Source organism: Delphinapterus leucas, chromosome 2 (genome assembly GCF_059928025.1).
Source record: "Delphinapterus leucas isolate spDelLeu-1000000601 "Yukka" chromosome 2, BTC_Dleu_Yukka2, whole genome shotgun sequence".
NCBI lineage: Eukaryota > Metazoa > Chordata > Mammalia > Artiodactyla > Monodontidae > Delphinapterus > Delphinapterus leucas.
In genome coordinates this window covers 101,524,523-101,539,931 of record NC_143130.1, presented here as the reverse complement: position 1 = coordinate 101,539,931, position 15,409 = coordinate 101,524,523, and the positions used below count along the sequence as shown (strand labels likewise).

Here is a 15,409-nt window from a genome sequence, read left to right as displayed (position 1 = left end):
TTATACTAAATTAAAAGACAGAAAAAATGAGAATGCTTTTTACTTTGCAAAAAATTATAAATTAATAATTGGCTGTTCCCTTTGAAAATGCAGGGTTTCAGAAGCCATAAAGAAAGTCCAGAGATGAGCGAGAACAAAAATGATTAATGAAAATGGTACTAGCTTTTGTAAAAGAATAGATGAAAATTCTGGAATTAATTATCTCTGAAAAGAATACAGTTAGGAAAGCACAACTTGGAAATGACTTTATAGCAAATAAGTTCTTCCTACAGAGCCCAGAGTGGAGGCAGAGAAAGAAAAATAAATGGGATAATAAATGATGCAGACAAACACTGGCCAAGTATCTTTCCAGTGATATCAAAACACATTTGGTAAAATCTGCAGGCTCTTAAAATCTTACTTTAAGATACAGGTGGAATATCAAGAGACCTAAAAGTAATTTTCCTTTATATCAGATGACCTGCTGGTACTGTATTTTTCTAAGAATATTTAAGGTTGATGCTGACCTTTAAAGTACTATTCTAGTACCCCATTATGACACTCAATTCAGAAATACATTCAGATAAAGCAAATAGACCCTTTTTAGCTAATGTAAAAGATGTACGTGTCCTAAATCGAATTCTGCTCTCAAGGAAACTCTATGTAATTAAATGTGCTTTAATTGTGTCTTACCAGATTATGTGGTTTGATTGTGGAGGTAACTTGAGAATTAAAACAAAGCAAAACAAAACAGTAACTTCACCACTGAGGGATTTCTTGTTCACTTTTTCATTTCTGGGAATTTCATAGGAGATGCCAGTGTAGTGGAGGCAGAAAGGCAAATAGCTTTAATTCTCCTGAATGATATCACCCTTGAACTCGCGTCCTCTGTTTTATTCTCTAGGACTTTGCTCATCATTTGCTTCCTGGAGTTGTTCTCCTTCCTGTCCCAGTCTATGCAAAGCACGGAGCTCTGCTTCATCACATCTATTGCATGTGATAAAATGTTATTATAGGTTTGCACAGAATGGAGAAGTACAGCACAGATTAATAAGCAATTTAAATTTTTTCTGCCAATCCTCCCAGTGGAATTTCTGACCAGCCAACATCCTCTTTAACCCCATTGCTGCCTTGTGTCACTAAAGCCCTTTCCTACATCACCCTTCCATGATCCATAAACTCCAATTTCTTGGCAGCTTTGTTACTAGTGCAATGTAATGGGTCAGATATTTTGGAAAGACCTCGCAAACTAAGTTTCCCTGATATTTAGGCCATTCTTTTCCTCTTTTCCATTCCTATCCTTGAATAATACTTAGCAAAAAGGCTGAAGTTCAGAAAAAAGGAGACTAGGATATAGAAGAAGTCTCAGTTACAAAGTAAGAGGGAATATCAATTTACATTCCCACCAACAATGTATGAGGGTTCCCTTTTCTTGATACAGCCACTATGGAGAACAGTATGGAGGTTCCTTAAAAAGCTAGAAATAGAGCTACCATATGACCCAGAAATTCCACTACTGGGCATATACCCAGAGAAAGCCATAATTCAAAAAGACACATGCACCCCAATGTTCATTGCAGCACTATTTACAATAGCCAGGACATGGAAGCAACCTAAATGTCCATTAACAGAGGAATGGATAAGGAAGATGTGGTACATATATACAATAGAATATTACTCAGCCATAAAAAGGAATGAAATTGGGTCATTTGAGAGACATGGATGGACCTAGAGACTGTCATACAGAGTGAAGTAAGTCAGAAACAGAAAAAAAAAATCGTATATTAATACATATATGTGGAATCTAGAAAAAAATGGTATAGATGATCTTATTAACAAAGCAGAAAGAGACACAGACATAGAGAACAAACGTATGGATACCAAGGGGGAAAGGGGAGTGGGATTAATTGGGAGATTGGGATTGACATATATACACTCTTGATACTATGTATAAAACAGATAACTATTGAGAACCTACTGTATAGCACAGGGAACTCTACTCAGTGCTCTGTGGTGACCTAAATGGGAAGGAAATCCAAAAAAGAGGGGATATATGTATACGTATGGCTGATTCACTTTGCTCTACAGTAGAGACTAACACAATATTGTAAAGCAACTATACTCCAATAAATTTTTTTTTAAAGGCTGGAAACAAAAACAGACAAACAAAAACAAAACAAAGTAAGAGGAAGTATTTTTTTAAAAAATTTTGCCTCATTCAGCCTTGGAGGGTTCTGAGAAGAAAAAGGAGGAGGGAGCATGAGAAGTTAGGGTTGAGAAAAGTGAATTCCCTTCTCTGAATTGAGTCTGGAAAGAGGATGTTATATCAGATAAATGGAGGTGAATATCAGCCTGAAGGACTCTAGGAGGAAACTGGTTCACAGGTGACCCCATTCCAGGCACACCAATGAGGTGGCCATAGAAAAGTTAATTTGACAGTGATAGCACAGAAATTAGGCAGAAGAGTTGCCTGAGTTTAGTTTTCCTGAACCATTTTTGTTAATATGCTATGTTTGGATGGGACCTAGAAGTCTCTAGAAGAAGGAACTCAGAGAACATCTGAGTTGAGAGCCAGCAAGATTCTCAGTGAGGCTCATCATGGGAGTTGGCTGCTGCAGAGTGAGTCCAGGCAGAGACTCAGAGGGGAACTGTGTGAGGCTGCAATGAGGGCCACAGCAGACAGGATGCATCACTGGGCCTTTTTTTTTTTTTTAAAATATCTTTATTGGAGTATAATTGCTTTACAATGTTGTGTTAGTTTCTGCTGTACAACAAAGTGAATCAGCTATATGTATACATATATCCCCATATCCCCTCCCTCTTGAGCCTCCCTCCCACCCTCCCTATCCCACCCCTCTAGCCGACACTGACTTTTAATATTGTAATGTTGCAATATCTTCTGTAGAAATCAGTGGCTTTAAGTTTTCATTTAATCTTTCACCTAGACATAAGTTTGCAAAATTTTTTTTGAATTTCATTTTATTTTTTCATATAACAGGTTCTTATTAGTTATCTATTTTATACATATTAGTATATATATGTCAGTCCCAATCTCCCAACTCATCCCAACACCACCACCACCCCGCTTCCCCCCCCCCTTGGTGTCCATAGGTTTGTTCTCTGCATCTGTGTCTCTATTTTTGCCTTGCAAACCGGTTCAGCTGTACCATTTTTCTAGATTCCACATATATGCGTTAATATACGATATTTGTTTTTCTCTTTCTGACTTACTTCACTCTGTATGACAGTCTCTAGGTCCATCCACGTCTCTACAAATGACCCAATTTCGTTCCTTTTTATGGCTGAGAAATATTCCATTGTATATATGTACCACATTTTACCCATTCGTCTGTCAATGGGCATTTAGGTTGACTCCATCACCTGGCTACTGTAAACAGTGCTTCAATGAACATTGGGGTACAAGACTCTTTTTGAATATTGGTTTTCTCTGGGAATATGCCCAGTAGTGGGATTGCTGGGTCATATGGTAATTCTATTTTTATTTTTTTAAGGAACCTCCATACTGTTCTCCATAGTGGCCATACCAATTTACATTCCCACCAACAGTGAAAGAGGGTTCCCTTTTCTCCACACCCTCTCCAGCATTTATTGTTTGTAGAGTTTTTGATGATGGCCATTCTGATTGGTGTGAGGTGATACCTCATTGTAGTTTTGATTTGCATTTCTCTAATAATTAGTGATGTTGAGCAGCTTTTCATGTGCCTCTTGGCCATCTGTATGTTTTCTTTGGAGAAATGTCTATGTAGGTCTTCCACCCATGTTTTGATTGGGTTGTTTGTTTTTTTGATATTGAGCTGCATAAGCTGTTTATATATTTTGGAGATTAATCCTTTGTCCATTTATTCATTTGCAAATATTTTCTCCCACTCCGAGAGTTTGTCTTTTCATCTTGTTTATAGTTTCCTTTGCTGTGCAAAAGCTCTTAAGTTTCATTAGGTTCCATTTGTTTATTTTTGTTTTTATTTCCATTTCTCTAGGAGGTGGGTCAGAAAAGATCTTGCTGTGATTTATGTCAAAGAGGCATCACTGGGCCTTTAACAACAGAGCCCCAGACCGGCAGACCTGTGGACCATCACTTTATCCAAGACAGCCAGCTGGGCAAGCACAAAGGGACATTTTCACAGAAACCAGAGGAACTGGCGGACTTCATGGGTCCAAGGACCCCTTTCCCTTGAGAATGTGTTAGGCCATCTTATACACTCAGATCCCATCTTGGGAAAGAGGAGGAAAGGGAAGTGAAAGATTGTGCACTTACCCAAATGAGACTGAAATTACCAGATTAGACTAAATTTACCCCCCCGGCATCCATTCCCCTATTTACCTAGCCGAGAAGAGCACGGGACCTATATATCTCTCCATATATCCATCTAGTATAAATAAGTTTTTTCACAATTTTACCATTAATTATATGTAGAATTTTGACCTCCTACTTCGTTGTATTAACAATTCCACCTTAAGAGCTTCTTAAAACTGAAAACCCTCTGAGGTAAATGCTGTCCCGCCCCCTCCCAATAATGCTGAAGCAGGGCAGATATTTGTTATTTGTCTTTCTCCTTCCTTCCTCTTTCTCTCCCTCTGTCCTTTCCTTCCTCCCTTCCTTTTTTTCTCTGTCCCTCTTTCTCTGCTTTTTTTTCTTAAGCTATTTCTTTGCTTTTTATACAAGATAGTTTTATCATTAAGGCAGCATTTTGGTATTTTCCAGTATGGATCAGCCTTGTAAAGAGGATCTGCGGCAAAACTAGCAAGTATCTTGAATTCCTTGCTCACCGTGAAGCATACTTCCCTATTCATTATTTAGTAGGTAAAAAATACTTTCTGTCTTTTTTCAAGGTATTTCATTAGTTATTTTTAATATACAAGGGGAATTTCAAAGACAGAAAGCAAATGAGTAATTATGGAGGCCCTTCTGTTTGTTTTGTTAAAGCTAGTATATAAGATTTCTCTATTCTATAACATTAATATGCAAACAACCTACTGAATTCTAAGGGGATAAAGGATACAATGACCCATTCCTACGAACACTGATGTCAGAGAACCAAGTCTAAAACCCACAAGTTGATGTTTTTATCTTTATAATTTTAAGATATCACAATAGGATAATCAAACTTAAATATCGTCAGAGTAATCCTGGCTGTCTTTGCCTTCTCTTTCCACATTATTGCTCCTGCACTTTTAGGACTGTAAAGGCCTCAATATTTCCTTTTCACTCTGTCTCATTAGGAAAAAGCTCACCTGTTCTTGCTGCCTCTGGCACAATAAAACTTCTGTTTGCAAAATACTGGCAACTCAGCTAGACAAAGCTAGCATTATGTTCCTTAAATATCAATGCTTTTTGAAGGAAATTAGCTTCTGGTTTTGTGGGGTTTTTTTCACAACTAACCTTGTATTTACATCGCACGTTTCCCTCAATGACTTAAAGTGATTTACAGGTGTTAACTGATTCATGCTAAGAAAGGAGTTGATGGACGATGCGATAGTTTAGTCCCAATGTTAGAAATAAAGGTACAGGGAGATCATCACTCGCATGAAGTCAGAAAAGTGGGAAAATAAAAATCTGACAATTGAAGCACACTTTGGCCTCATTCACTCACTCACCAAGGAGAAGTACAGTATGAAGAACATATCAGGAGTCAAAGGTGTAAGATAAGCCAGCTTTACTGGATCTCATTTTCCTATCTTTAAAAAATATAGTGCTTCATATATACAATGGAATATTACTCAGCCATAAAAAGAAACGAAACTGAGCTATTTGTAATGAGGTGGATAGACCTAGAGTGTGTCATACAGAGTGAAGTCAGTCAGAAAGAGAAAAACAAATACCGTATGCTAACACATATATATATGGAATCTAAAATACAAACAAACAAAAAATGGTCATGAAGAACCTAGGGGCAAGACGGGAATAAAGATGCAGACCTACTAGAGAATGGACCTGAGGACATGGGGAGGGGGAACGTGAGAGACTGGCATGGACATATATACACTACCAAATGTAAAATAGATAGCTAGTGGGAAGCAGCCGCATAGCACAGGGAGATCAGCTCGGTGATTTGTGACCACCTAGAGGGGTGGGATAGGGAGGGTGGGAGGGAGGGAGATGCAAGTGGGAGGGGATATGGGGATATATGTATAACTGATTCACTTTGTTATAAAGCAGAAACTAACACACCATTGTAAAGCAATCATACTCCAATAAAGATGTTAAAAATATATATATATATATAGTGCTTGATTGTTGAGCTTGGAAGCCCATTAAACTCAAAACTGATCATTGTGTTTATTTAGCTATGCACACGTGTGACTGCACACGCACATATATTTGCTTAATTCCATTAAGATGAAATTCTACCCTCAATTTTTGTTTTAAAGAAAAAGTCATTTGGTCACATTAAGAATAGGCAAAACCACATTATTTCATTCATTTCCAGAGAGAAATATATCAAGAAGGCGAATATCTATACTTTGTACAAGCGCAATTTCCTTCACATTTCTTTCTGTTCCACTCCTGCTTCCCCAACACACAAACATTGGCAATATTTATTTCCTGCTAAAGTACTAATGTAATAAGCCTAATATTTCACAATTTTGACAATTAGTTGTGTTTCCATAGTTGAAATTCTGAGCACTTGTCATTTTTAAAATGCCTTCTCATATGCCCATTCTTTATCAAGAAAAAAATGTGAAATTTGAGAATTTTAATGGCAGAATTTGTTGTTTTTACTTTTTACTGCTTTTGGTCCTTTATTTGGTTCCTGAATGGATCTGTGTGTATGGTTACGCAACCTGCACTATTTCCTCATCCCTCCTAGTCTTTCTCACTTGGTTCTACACTGAGTGAACTTGTGCCTACCACTGACATCCAGATAACATGATACTCTGCTCTGCTATTCAACTTTGACCACTTCACTTTCGACCTTGTACCATAGCACTACCATTGAGAGATGAAAGAAGCAAGTAATGGTAGAAAATAACAAAAGTTTTCTTTCCTTATCACAGGATTGAGAAATCTACTGGACTAATATCCTTCCTGGGGCCATATTAAAAATGATGAAAACGTGTTGCATTTGGTACAGATGTCAAAATTTTCCAAGGGCACAGAATTAATTCAATTCTGTACTGCCCACACACTTCCACAAACTTTTTTTATTAGAATGAACTTGGTTTTTTTTTTGTATGCCCAAGAACATTTGGGTTATCATTTACAATTAAGGGGAAAACGAATCAGAGTGATAAATCATATGGAGTTGCTTTTAACCACAATATGGTAACTGGGACCAGAAACAGTGGACAAGTTATTTTTTAATTGTTTGGTTTTGGTTTTGGTTTTTAATCTTTTCCATCTCAACAGCCTTACACTATACCAAAATGAGATCACAATCTTGATCAACTTGTGACTTAAGAAGAATACTGAGAGAATCTAAATATAGTGAAAAACAAATGACTGTCACTGATATCCAGGATAAAATATTTCAACCTTGTTTTTTAGAGGATGGGGTTATTTTACATATCCTAAATTAACCTCAACAGGAAAACTGCCTTATTTTGGGTAAATCAGGAAAACAGAATGAAATTTATGAATAGCAAGAATACGTAGTCATTCAAGACAATGGACTTTCTTTTTTGAGGAGTTTTTTTTTTAACATCTATTTGAATCGATTAGTGGGAAACAGAGTAGAACAAAGCCTAGATTTGGGGATTCCTCTTTCCCAAGCAGATATATTCTTCCTGTTAGCAGGGTCAATGTGGAGAGAATAAATAGCAGTGAGAAAATAATTCTTTTTTAAAGGATCATATGCATTATAAAAAGATGATTTGTCAAATAGAAATCCACTAGTAATTTTTCTTTCCAGAATGATATAACTTTGAAAAATGAAGATTATTAAATACGGAAAGTAACCTAACTCACAATAAATTCATTCTCATCATTACTGATAATGATAATCACTCACAAAACATATCCTGAGGTCCTTTGCATATTCATTCATTAACCAAGCTGGCAAATCATCACTTTGACACATGGGTTATCCATGACTATCAGGCACATGGCTCTGTAAGTTATCCAGCCAGGGACCCCTACTTTATCTAAAGAGTAAGACATTGGTCAAATTTTTTTTTTCAAACTTTTATTGAAAAGCCGAGGGTGTGCTGTATCCCTTTTCAGAAAAGACGCTTCTCATATGAGTGGAGGCTGTGGACACCACCTTCCACCTGAGCTAAGGATGTTCCCTTCTCAAACTTGAGCTCTCCAGCATACATCATGGCTTGGACTTGGGTCGAACTCTTGGCACCAATGTCCTGGCAGGAGCGCTAGATGCCGGCAATCAGGTAGGGAACAAATCTGTGCATGGATCCTTTATCCTTCACAGCCCCAGACAGCCCCTGGGCCACCTTGATTTTGTCAGCTTCACTGAAGTATCGGTTCTGGCTGCTGAGATGCTTGTCCACAGCATCGAGAGAACCCATACCATGATATTTCTTTAGCTGGATCCCATCAGAGAAGAAAACTCACCAGGGGCTTCAGTGGTAACAGCCAGGAGGGAGCCCATCATAACTGTGGAGACCCCAAGGGCCAAAGCTTTGGCAATATGGCCCACATTTTGGATTCCTCCATCAGCAATGACAGGGACGTCAAAGCACCGTGCATATTCTGACACGCTGTACGCTGCTGTTGATTGGGGCCGCCCACAGGCCAGCACTTCTTGAGTGATGCAGATGGAGCCACTGCCCATTCCCACCCTCAGGGCATCTACACCAGCATCAGTGAGGTTCTTGGCCTGAGCAGCTGTGACCACATTGCCTCCAATGACTTGGAGACTGGGGTATTTCTCTTTGATGTATTTGATCATGTTGATCTGGAAGACGGAGTTTCCCTGGGAAGAGTCCAAAACCATCACGTCCACACCAGCCTGGACTAGCAAGTCCAGCTGATACTTGTCAGCCTCATGAGTGCCGATGGCTGCTCCACACAGCTGCTGCTTCTTGGCATCTCTCGAGGCCAGTGGGTAATCTCGGTTTTTCTTCAGGTCTGTCTGGGCAATGATGGCGACCAGCTTATCATCTTCATTTACAATGGGTAACTTTCCCTTCTCGCTGCGCTGCAGAATTTCATTTGCTTCCTTCAATGTGATGCCTGCAGGGGCTACCACCAAGTCTTCCCTCTTCATCAAGATCGCTCCCAAAAACCGGTCATGCTCCTCCTCCTTGAGAAAATCAATGTCCCTTAAGGAGATGATGCCCACCAGGTGGCTCCCCATCCGGCCTGTGTCAGTGATGGGGATACCACAGAAGCCATGCCGGGCCTTGGCTTCAAAGACATCCCACACTCGATCCTTGGGACTGAGGACCACAGGGTCCATGATGAATCCCTGCTCATATTTCTTCACTTCACGAACTTCATTGGCCTGGAATTCTGATGTACAGTTGTAGTGGGTGAAGCCAATACCACCTGTAAGCGCCATTACTATGGCCATCCCAGCCTCTGTGACTGTGTCCATGGGTGAGGAAACCAGTGGGGTCTTCAGAGTGATATTTTTAGTCAGAGCATAGGTCAGGTCCACTTGGTCTGCAGTGGAGTCGACGTACCCGGGGAGAATGAGAAAGTCGCTGTAGGTGAGACTGTCCGTGCAGTTGAACAGCTGCTGTGCAGTGAGTCTATCGTCTGGCATGTAGGACGTGCCGCCGCTCTCAGGTAGTCGGCCATGGCTAGCACAGGGCAAGGCCAAGCGTCTCCGAGGACCACGCCGCAGAGCCAAAATTTTTATATACTGGTAATTTGGGGGGAAAGCTTAAATCACCATTATAATTTCTAGTCACTTAATTCTAAATGACTCAGACTGAATTTCTTATAATGTGTGTTAAGCTAAAAAGAAAAAGTACTTTTGATTATTTAGAAATTTCAAAATTCTGAAATTTGTGAAGCACAGTTCTTACAGCAATGATTCACCAACTAAGAAATAATATAAATGGGGTTGTCTATTATTTTAAGAGTCAACACATTTTTACTGACATGCATGTCTTCTTAAATAGCCTAAAGTTCTTTTCTATTATGTTAAACGACCAGTATCCTCCAGATCTGAACTAGACAAACCAAGGTACACATTATTGAAAGTCTTGCCATGAGTCATTTGGCAATTATCTGAGAATAATTACCCTTGGAATCCTGACTCACAAATAATTTAGCTATTCAGCCCACCTTCTTTGTGCAAAAGCTTAGTGTGAAATGGGAACCAAGGAAATAAAATAAACGTCTGTTTCCAATATTCAGAACATCTGCATGAGTAAAAATTATTCAAAAAGATACCATGAATTTTTTAAATGAAATGCAGCATGTAAAAATTAAGCACTTGATCTTTTCCTTTATGTTTCATTAAAAAATTCTAACTAGACTATCACCAGCTGTACATTTTACTACATTTTATATTATGGCAGGCAGTCAAAGCAATACTGCATTCTTTCTCATCTGAATTCCACATAAAAATTAATTTTAAAAAAAGGAAAAAAACAGAGCATGTCTTTTGTCAGATGCAACGAAGAGTTAAGGATGTCATACAAACCGAGAAGAGACAATAAAAATGATCCAAAAACAAACTTGATTCCAAACAGAAAGTCTGAGATAAAAGAGAAGTGATATTGTTTGATTTCTTGTTAATTCAGACTTCCTAAGAGAAATGGGAATTTGGATAAGAAATTTTGTTTAGCTTTGGAGAAAGGATGCACATAATTTATAAGTAAAACCTGAGGAAATGGAGAAAGTCATCTTACTGGTTATTTTTTGTCCTGTAGTCTGACGATTCATAAACCAAGCAAGAAGAATATGCAAGTTATAAATCAGGAATCAACCAATACCAATCAAGTTTCCATATTTTTAAGAGAAACAAAGAATAATTAGGGAAAACATTCCTAAGACAAGCAAGAATTATTGTCTTGGGCTTCTCTGGTGGTGCAGTGGTTGAGAGCCCGCCTGCCAATGCAGGGGACACAGGTTCGTGCCCCGGTCCGGGAAGATGCCACATGCTGCGGAGCGGCTGAGCCCGTGTGCCATGGCTGCTGAGCCTGCGTGTCCGGAGCCTGTGCTCCACAACAAGAGAGGCCACAACAGTGAGAGGCCCACGTACCGCAAAAAAAAAAAAAAAGAATTATTGTCTTAAATAGGCAGATCAAACAATATCACTTAGGTTTCGGTTGGCACTTCCAATTGCTTTATGTAAATTGATTAGTCCAAGGATTTGAATAGTTTTCCTCTTTAATTTAAAAATATTCATTCTGTTAACAATTAAGCAAAACAAACATGGCTCACACCCTTAGCTTCATCTGTAAAATGAAAATTAGCATTGAGATAGCATCTCAATAAATGTTGTTCCCTTCCCCATTACCTCTCTATCTCACATTAATGGAAAGTCACAGGCCATACAGAATGAATACCAGATAGATAAGATCCTTTAGGTTAAGTGACAACATGTGTCTTTTGCTTGGCTTTTGGAAAATGTTGATTGCCTCTAACAACAATATTGCCTGTAATCCTCATCATATAATAAGAAATGAAAATAAGGTATTATTATATTTTTCTCTTTTGAAAAAAATGTCATTGAATTTTTAAGATAGATGTATCATATTCTTAGATGATAAAGTTTTTTTTTAGAAATGCTATACATTTCTGTTACATTAGAAACACTAAACATTACTAAGATGTACAAATTCAAGTATACTGTATATGTTCATTTTAATACTTATATCCATGCTGTAGATCACGAAAATAAATTGAATGTTCTATAATATTTGTCTTTTAAACCAAACCCAGGGTGGAGAGAGATGGGAAATAATAACACGGATTTACTTTTTTAATACTTAGCCACGGCTGATCTCATATTTGTAAAGGAAAGTAAAATTATGATGTTAATATTGTAGAACTGACAACACACTTAAAAGAATGTAACTCTACACTGTTTTCTATTGCCTATGAAATCCTAAGAAAACAGAATTTTATCAACAGAATTATTGCTAGGAAAATTATAATAATAACTGGCAGTATTTTCATTATTTTTTCTATTTACTAGGAAAAAAGTAGAAAAAGGATGAAGCATGTGATGCCTTTACTTAATATCGCACTGCCTCACCTTAGCATATGGCTACATAAGGATTGAAAAAACTGCATGGATTTTGTTTTGAATTTCATTTAAATTAGAATTTTCTCACATGTTCAATCTTATGAAATTTGCTAACATTTGATCTTCGCTTCAGTAATCAATCTTTTGTTTTCCTTTTTTGTTGTTCTTGTTATGACTTTTTCCCCACTTCTACTATAATCTTCCTGAAAAAATGTTATTAATATTTGGGCCTTTAAGAATAAACAGTGTCAATGAAAAAAAATCTAATATCCCTATATAATTTATACTATAACTTCTCATTACTCTCCAAAGAAGGGTAAAAACATTTTCATGAAAAAAAAGCTATTTTAGTGACCTTTTGTCCCTCCCTAAGAGGAAGAAGTCTGACAGGTAGATATATGGAGAGTTTGTTATTGTAAATTCCAGATCTTGTGATTATCTCTGACTCAACTTCTGGGGTTTTATCTGGAATTCCTGTGAAGGGTCAACAAGTGTATTACTGCCTGTCTTCACCTTCTTGTGACCTTAATTTTAAAACTACACCTTATAGGACTCAGAAAGCAGATTATAGTGCTGTATTTCAGCAGATAGACTTTGGAATGGGACGCATCAGAAAATATATCATTATCTCAAGCAACCAGGAATCTACAACTTTTTAATATATTTATGTATATCTACTTTTGTTTATCTTTAATTGTAGAGTTTAAGGAAAAAATTTTAGGAACTTTTTGACTCCAATACTTTTTCAGAGCCAAACATCCCACTGCATTATTTCTTCTGGGGGAAAATTTTTTTATAGTATTTCTATAATTAAATGATATCTAATATAGATAGATGTAGATGTATTTACATAAATACATTTTAATAGATAAACCATGATGAATATTCATATTAAAATTTTGGAAAATAGACAAATGTAGATAAAGCAACACATTTTGATGACATAACTTGTCCACATATACTAGAAAACTGAAATGAGCAATTTCTGAGTAAATTTTAAGTATAAACTTAAGTTCACTGGTTCCAAGCCTCCAATTATTGCTCCAGAAACCTTGAGCAGTGGTTAAGAATAACAGAACTATTACTATTACGGGATGGTGAAAATAGGTTTACTAAAATGAACACATAACATAGGTAACAAATGGTGGAAAGAAATGTACAAGAAGAAAGGAAATTAAAGATGAATATATAGAAAATCTCCTGGAAAGGAAATACTGCAGTGTAATGCTTAAAGACTATGGTTTTGACGTTGCGTAATAGGTTTCAGACCACTTGCTAGATGTGAGATGTGTGATCTTAGGCAGGTCGTTTAACCTCTCTAAACGCATTTTTCCATCAGTGAAAAGAATATAAAATTGTGCCTATCTTATAGGTCTGACATGAGGATAAAAAGTTACACATTTTCTACAATACCTGGCATATAAGCCTTTGTTGTTATGAAAATGTCCACTGTAAATTTAACAATTGGATGATAAACAAAACCATCCAAATATTATAGATGATCCAAAATGTTACTATAGTCTAAAATGTAAGGTCCCAATTAATCTCAAATGCAGTTATGGGATAAAATTAAATTCTTATTATTAGAAAAGGAAAAGAATTTCAATAAAGAACCAAGCTATGAATTTGGTTTATTGTCTGAAACAGAATAATACATGGAAATCATGAGCTATGGGTGCAACCGTCTTTTGTGTTATGCTTTATCCCTGTGACATTGTTAAAGACTTTCAACAAATCAAAAGTTGAGAACATTTGAATACTAAAAGCACAAAAAATACCCCTAAGAATAATGATTATGTGAGATTAAGAAATCTAGCACATTCATCTTTTCAACAGCAATTTTTCAGTTTCTTTTAATTTGATAAAAATTTCTGCCATCTTAAACATTTTTCCCTGCAATCATTTAAAGACAAACAAGACTCAGAAGTAAAAATCTATGAGACCATTTCCACTTATTATCACATATAAAATGTGAGCGGGAGCTTTTCCTTTTGATCAAGTTTGAATGGCAAATTTTGTCAAGCTACGTTTAAATATCCCATCATGATTCCAATTCTTTCTGCACACATACCTTTCCAGTCATTTTGTTTCAAATGATTGTTAATACCCTGAAGTCCTAAAAAAGTTCAGTCAGTATAGTCAAACTGGATATGTACCTAGAAATAATGACAGAGAGCTCATGGCAATGTGTACTTTACACACTGAACTTGTCTCCTGGTCAGTTATGCCGGGTCTGAAATTAAATATTCTTGACCTATTTCTGTGATCTCTCTTACATTGTTGCCCTAAACTATTTATCATCTAAACATTATAATTTTATATGTTTATTCCATTTCTCACATATTTATAGCCAAATCTTTTTTAGATATCTTGATGAAGTAACCTCACCATCTACCTATATATTTACTAGATAAAATAACAGTAAAAATATTTTTTGAGATCTCTGATTCTCTTGGTACCACTGATAATTTAGCATATTGCCCTATCAACAGACAATAGAATCCTGATTATCTATTAATTAAGGCATATTTTCTATGACAGCTAGGGCCTAACTAAGCCCAATATCTTTGTTTTGCCTTTTCAGTTCCTGCTTGATTGATTAGTTCATTTACGTACCCCAGTGTTCCAATAAGACATTATATATAGGCTTCAAAATATCAAATAGATCATGATTTCTACACTTCTTTTATTTTAATTTAATTTTATTATTAAATATTCATAAAGAGGAGCATATTTAACATATATGGCTAGCTCAAAGAGTAGTAATAAAATGTATACCAGTTTTCCCATGAACCAATTTATGTAGTTGGGGCCTTGTATTTTCTAAAGCTTCATATTTTGTCATCTTTGCTTGCAATTCCCCCCATCAGAGATAACCAATAAATGTTGTATTATTCATTATCTCTTTTCTCTATGAACTTTGCCACATTTATCTATATACTTACACAACCTGTTCCTTTTGGCCCAAATTTGAACTAAACATGAAATCATACTGAAGAAACTCTGCTGTGACATGATTTGACACTCAACATTAAGTTTTGAGATATATATCAAATTTTATTTATGCACTGCTGACAAATTTTATTTATGCACTGCTGACAAATGTGTTGAGGGTTATGTTCTAGTCTGAGCCTCCTATCACAATACAAGAGAGACTTGAGGAGACCTATTGCTGGGTCATAGGGTATATTTTAAACTTTACTTGGAAAAGGCAAATTGTTTTCTACAATACACCAATTTATAATTCCCACAGCAGTGTGTTAGAGTTCCTATTGTTCCTCATGTCTGAAAATATGTGATCTTAT

At 36.6% G+C, this 15,409-nt stretch overlaps 1 pseudogene; it reads right to left on the bottom strand.

Moving 5' to 3' along the window:
* Positions 1 to 8,009: 8,009 nt before the first annotated feature.
* Positions 8,010 to 9,700, bottom strand: LOC111181584 (inosine-5'-monophosphate dehydrogenase 2 pseudogene; annotated as a pseudogene).
* Positions 9,701 to 15,409: the final 5,709 nt, after the last annotated feature.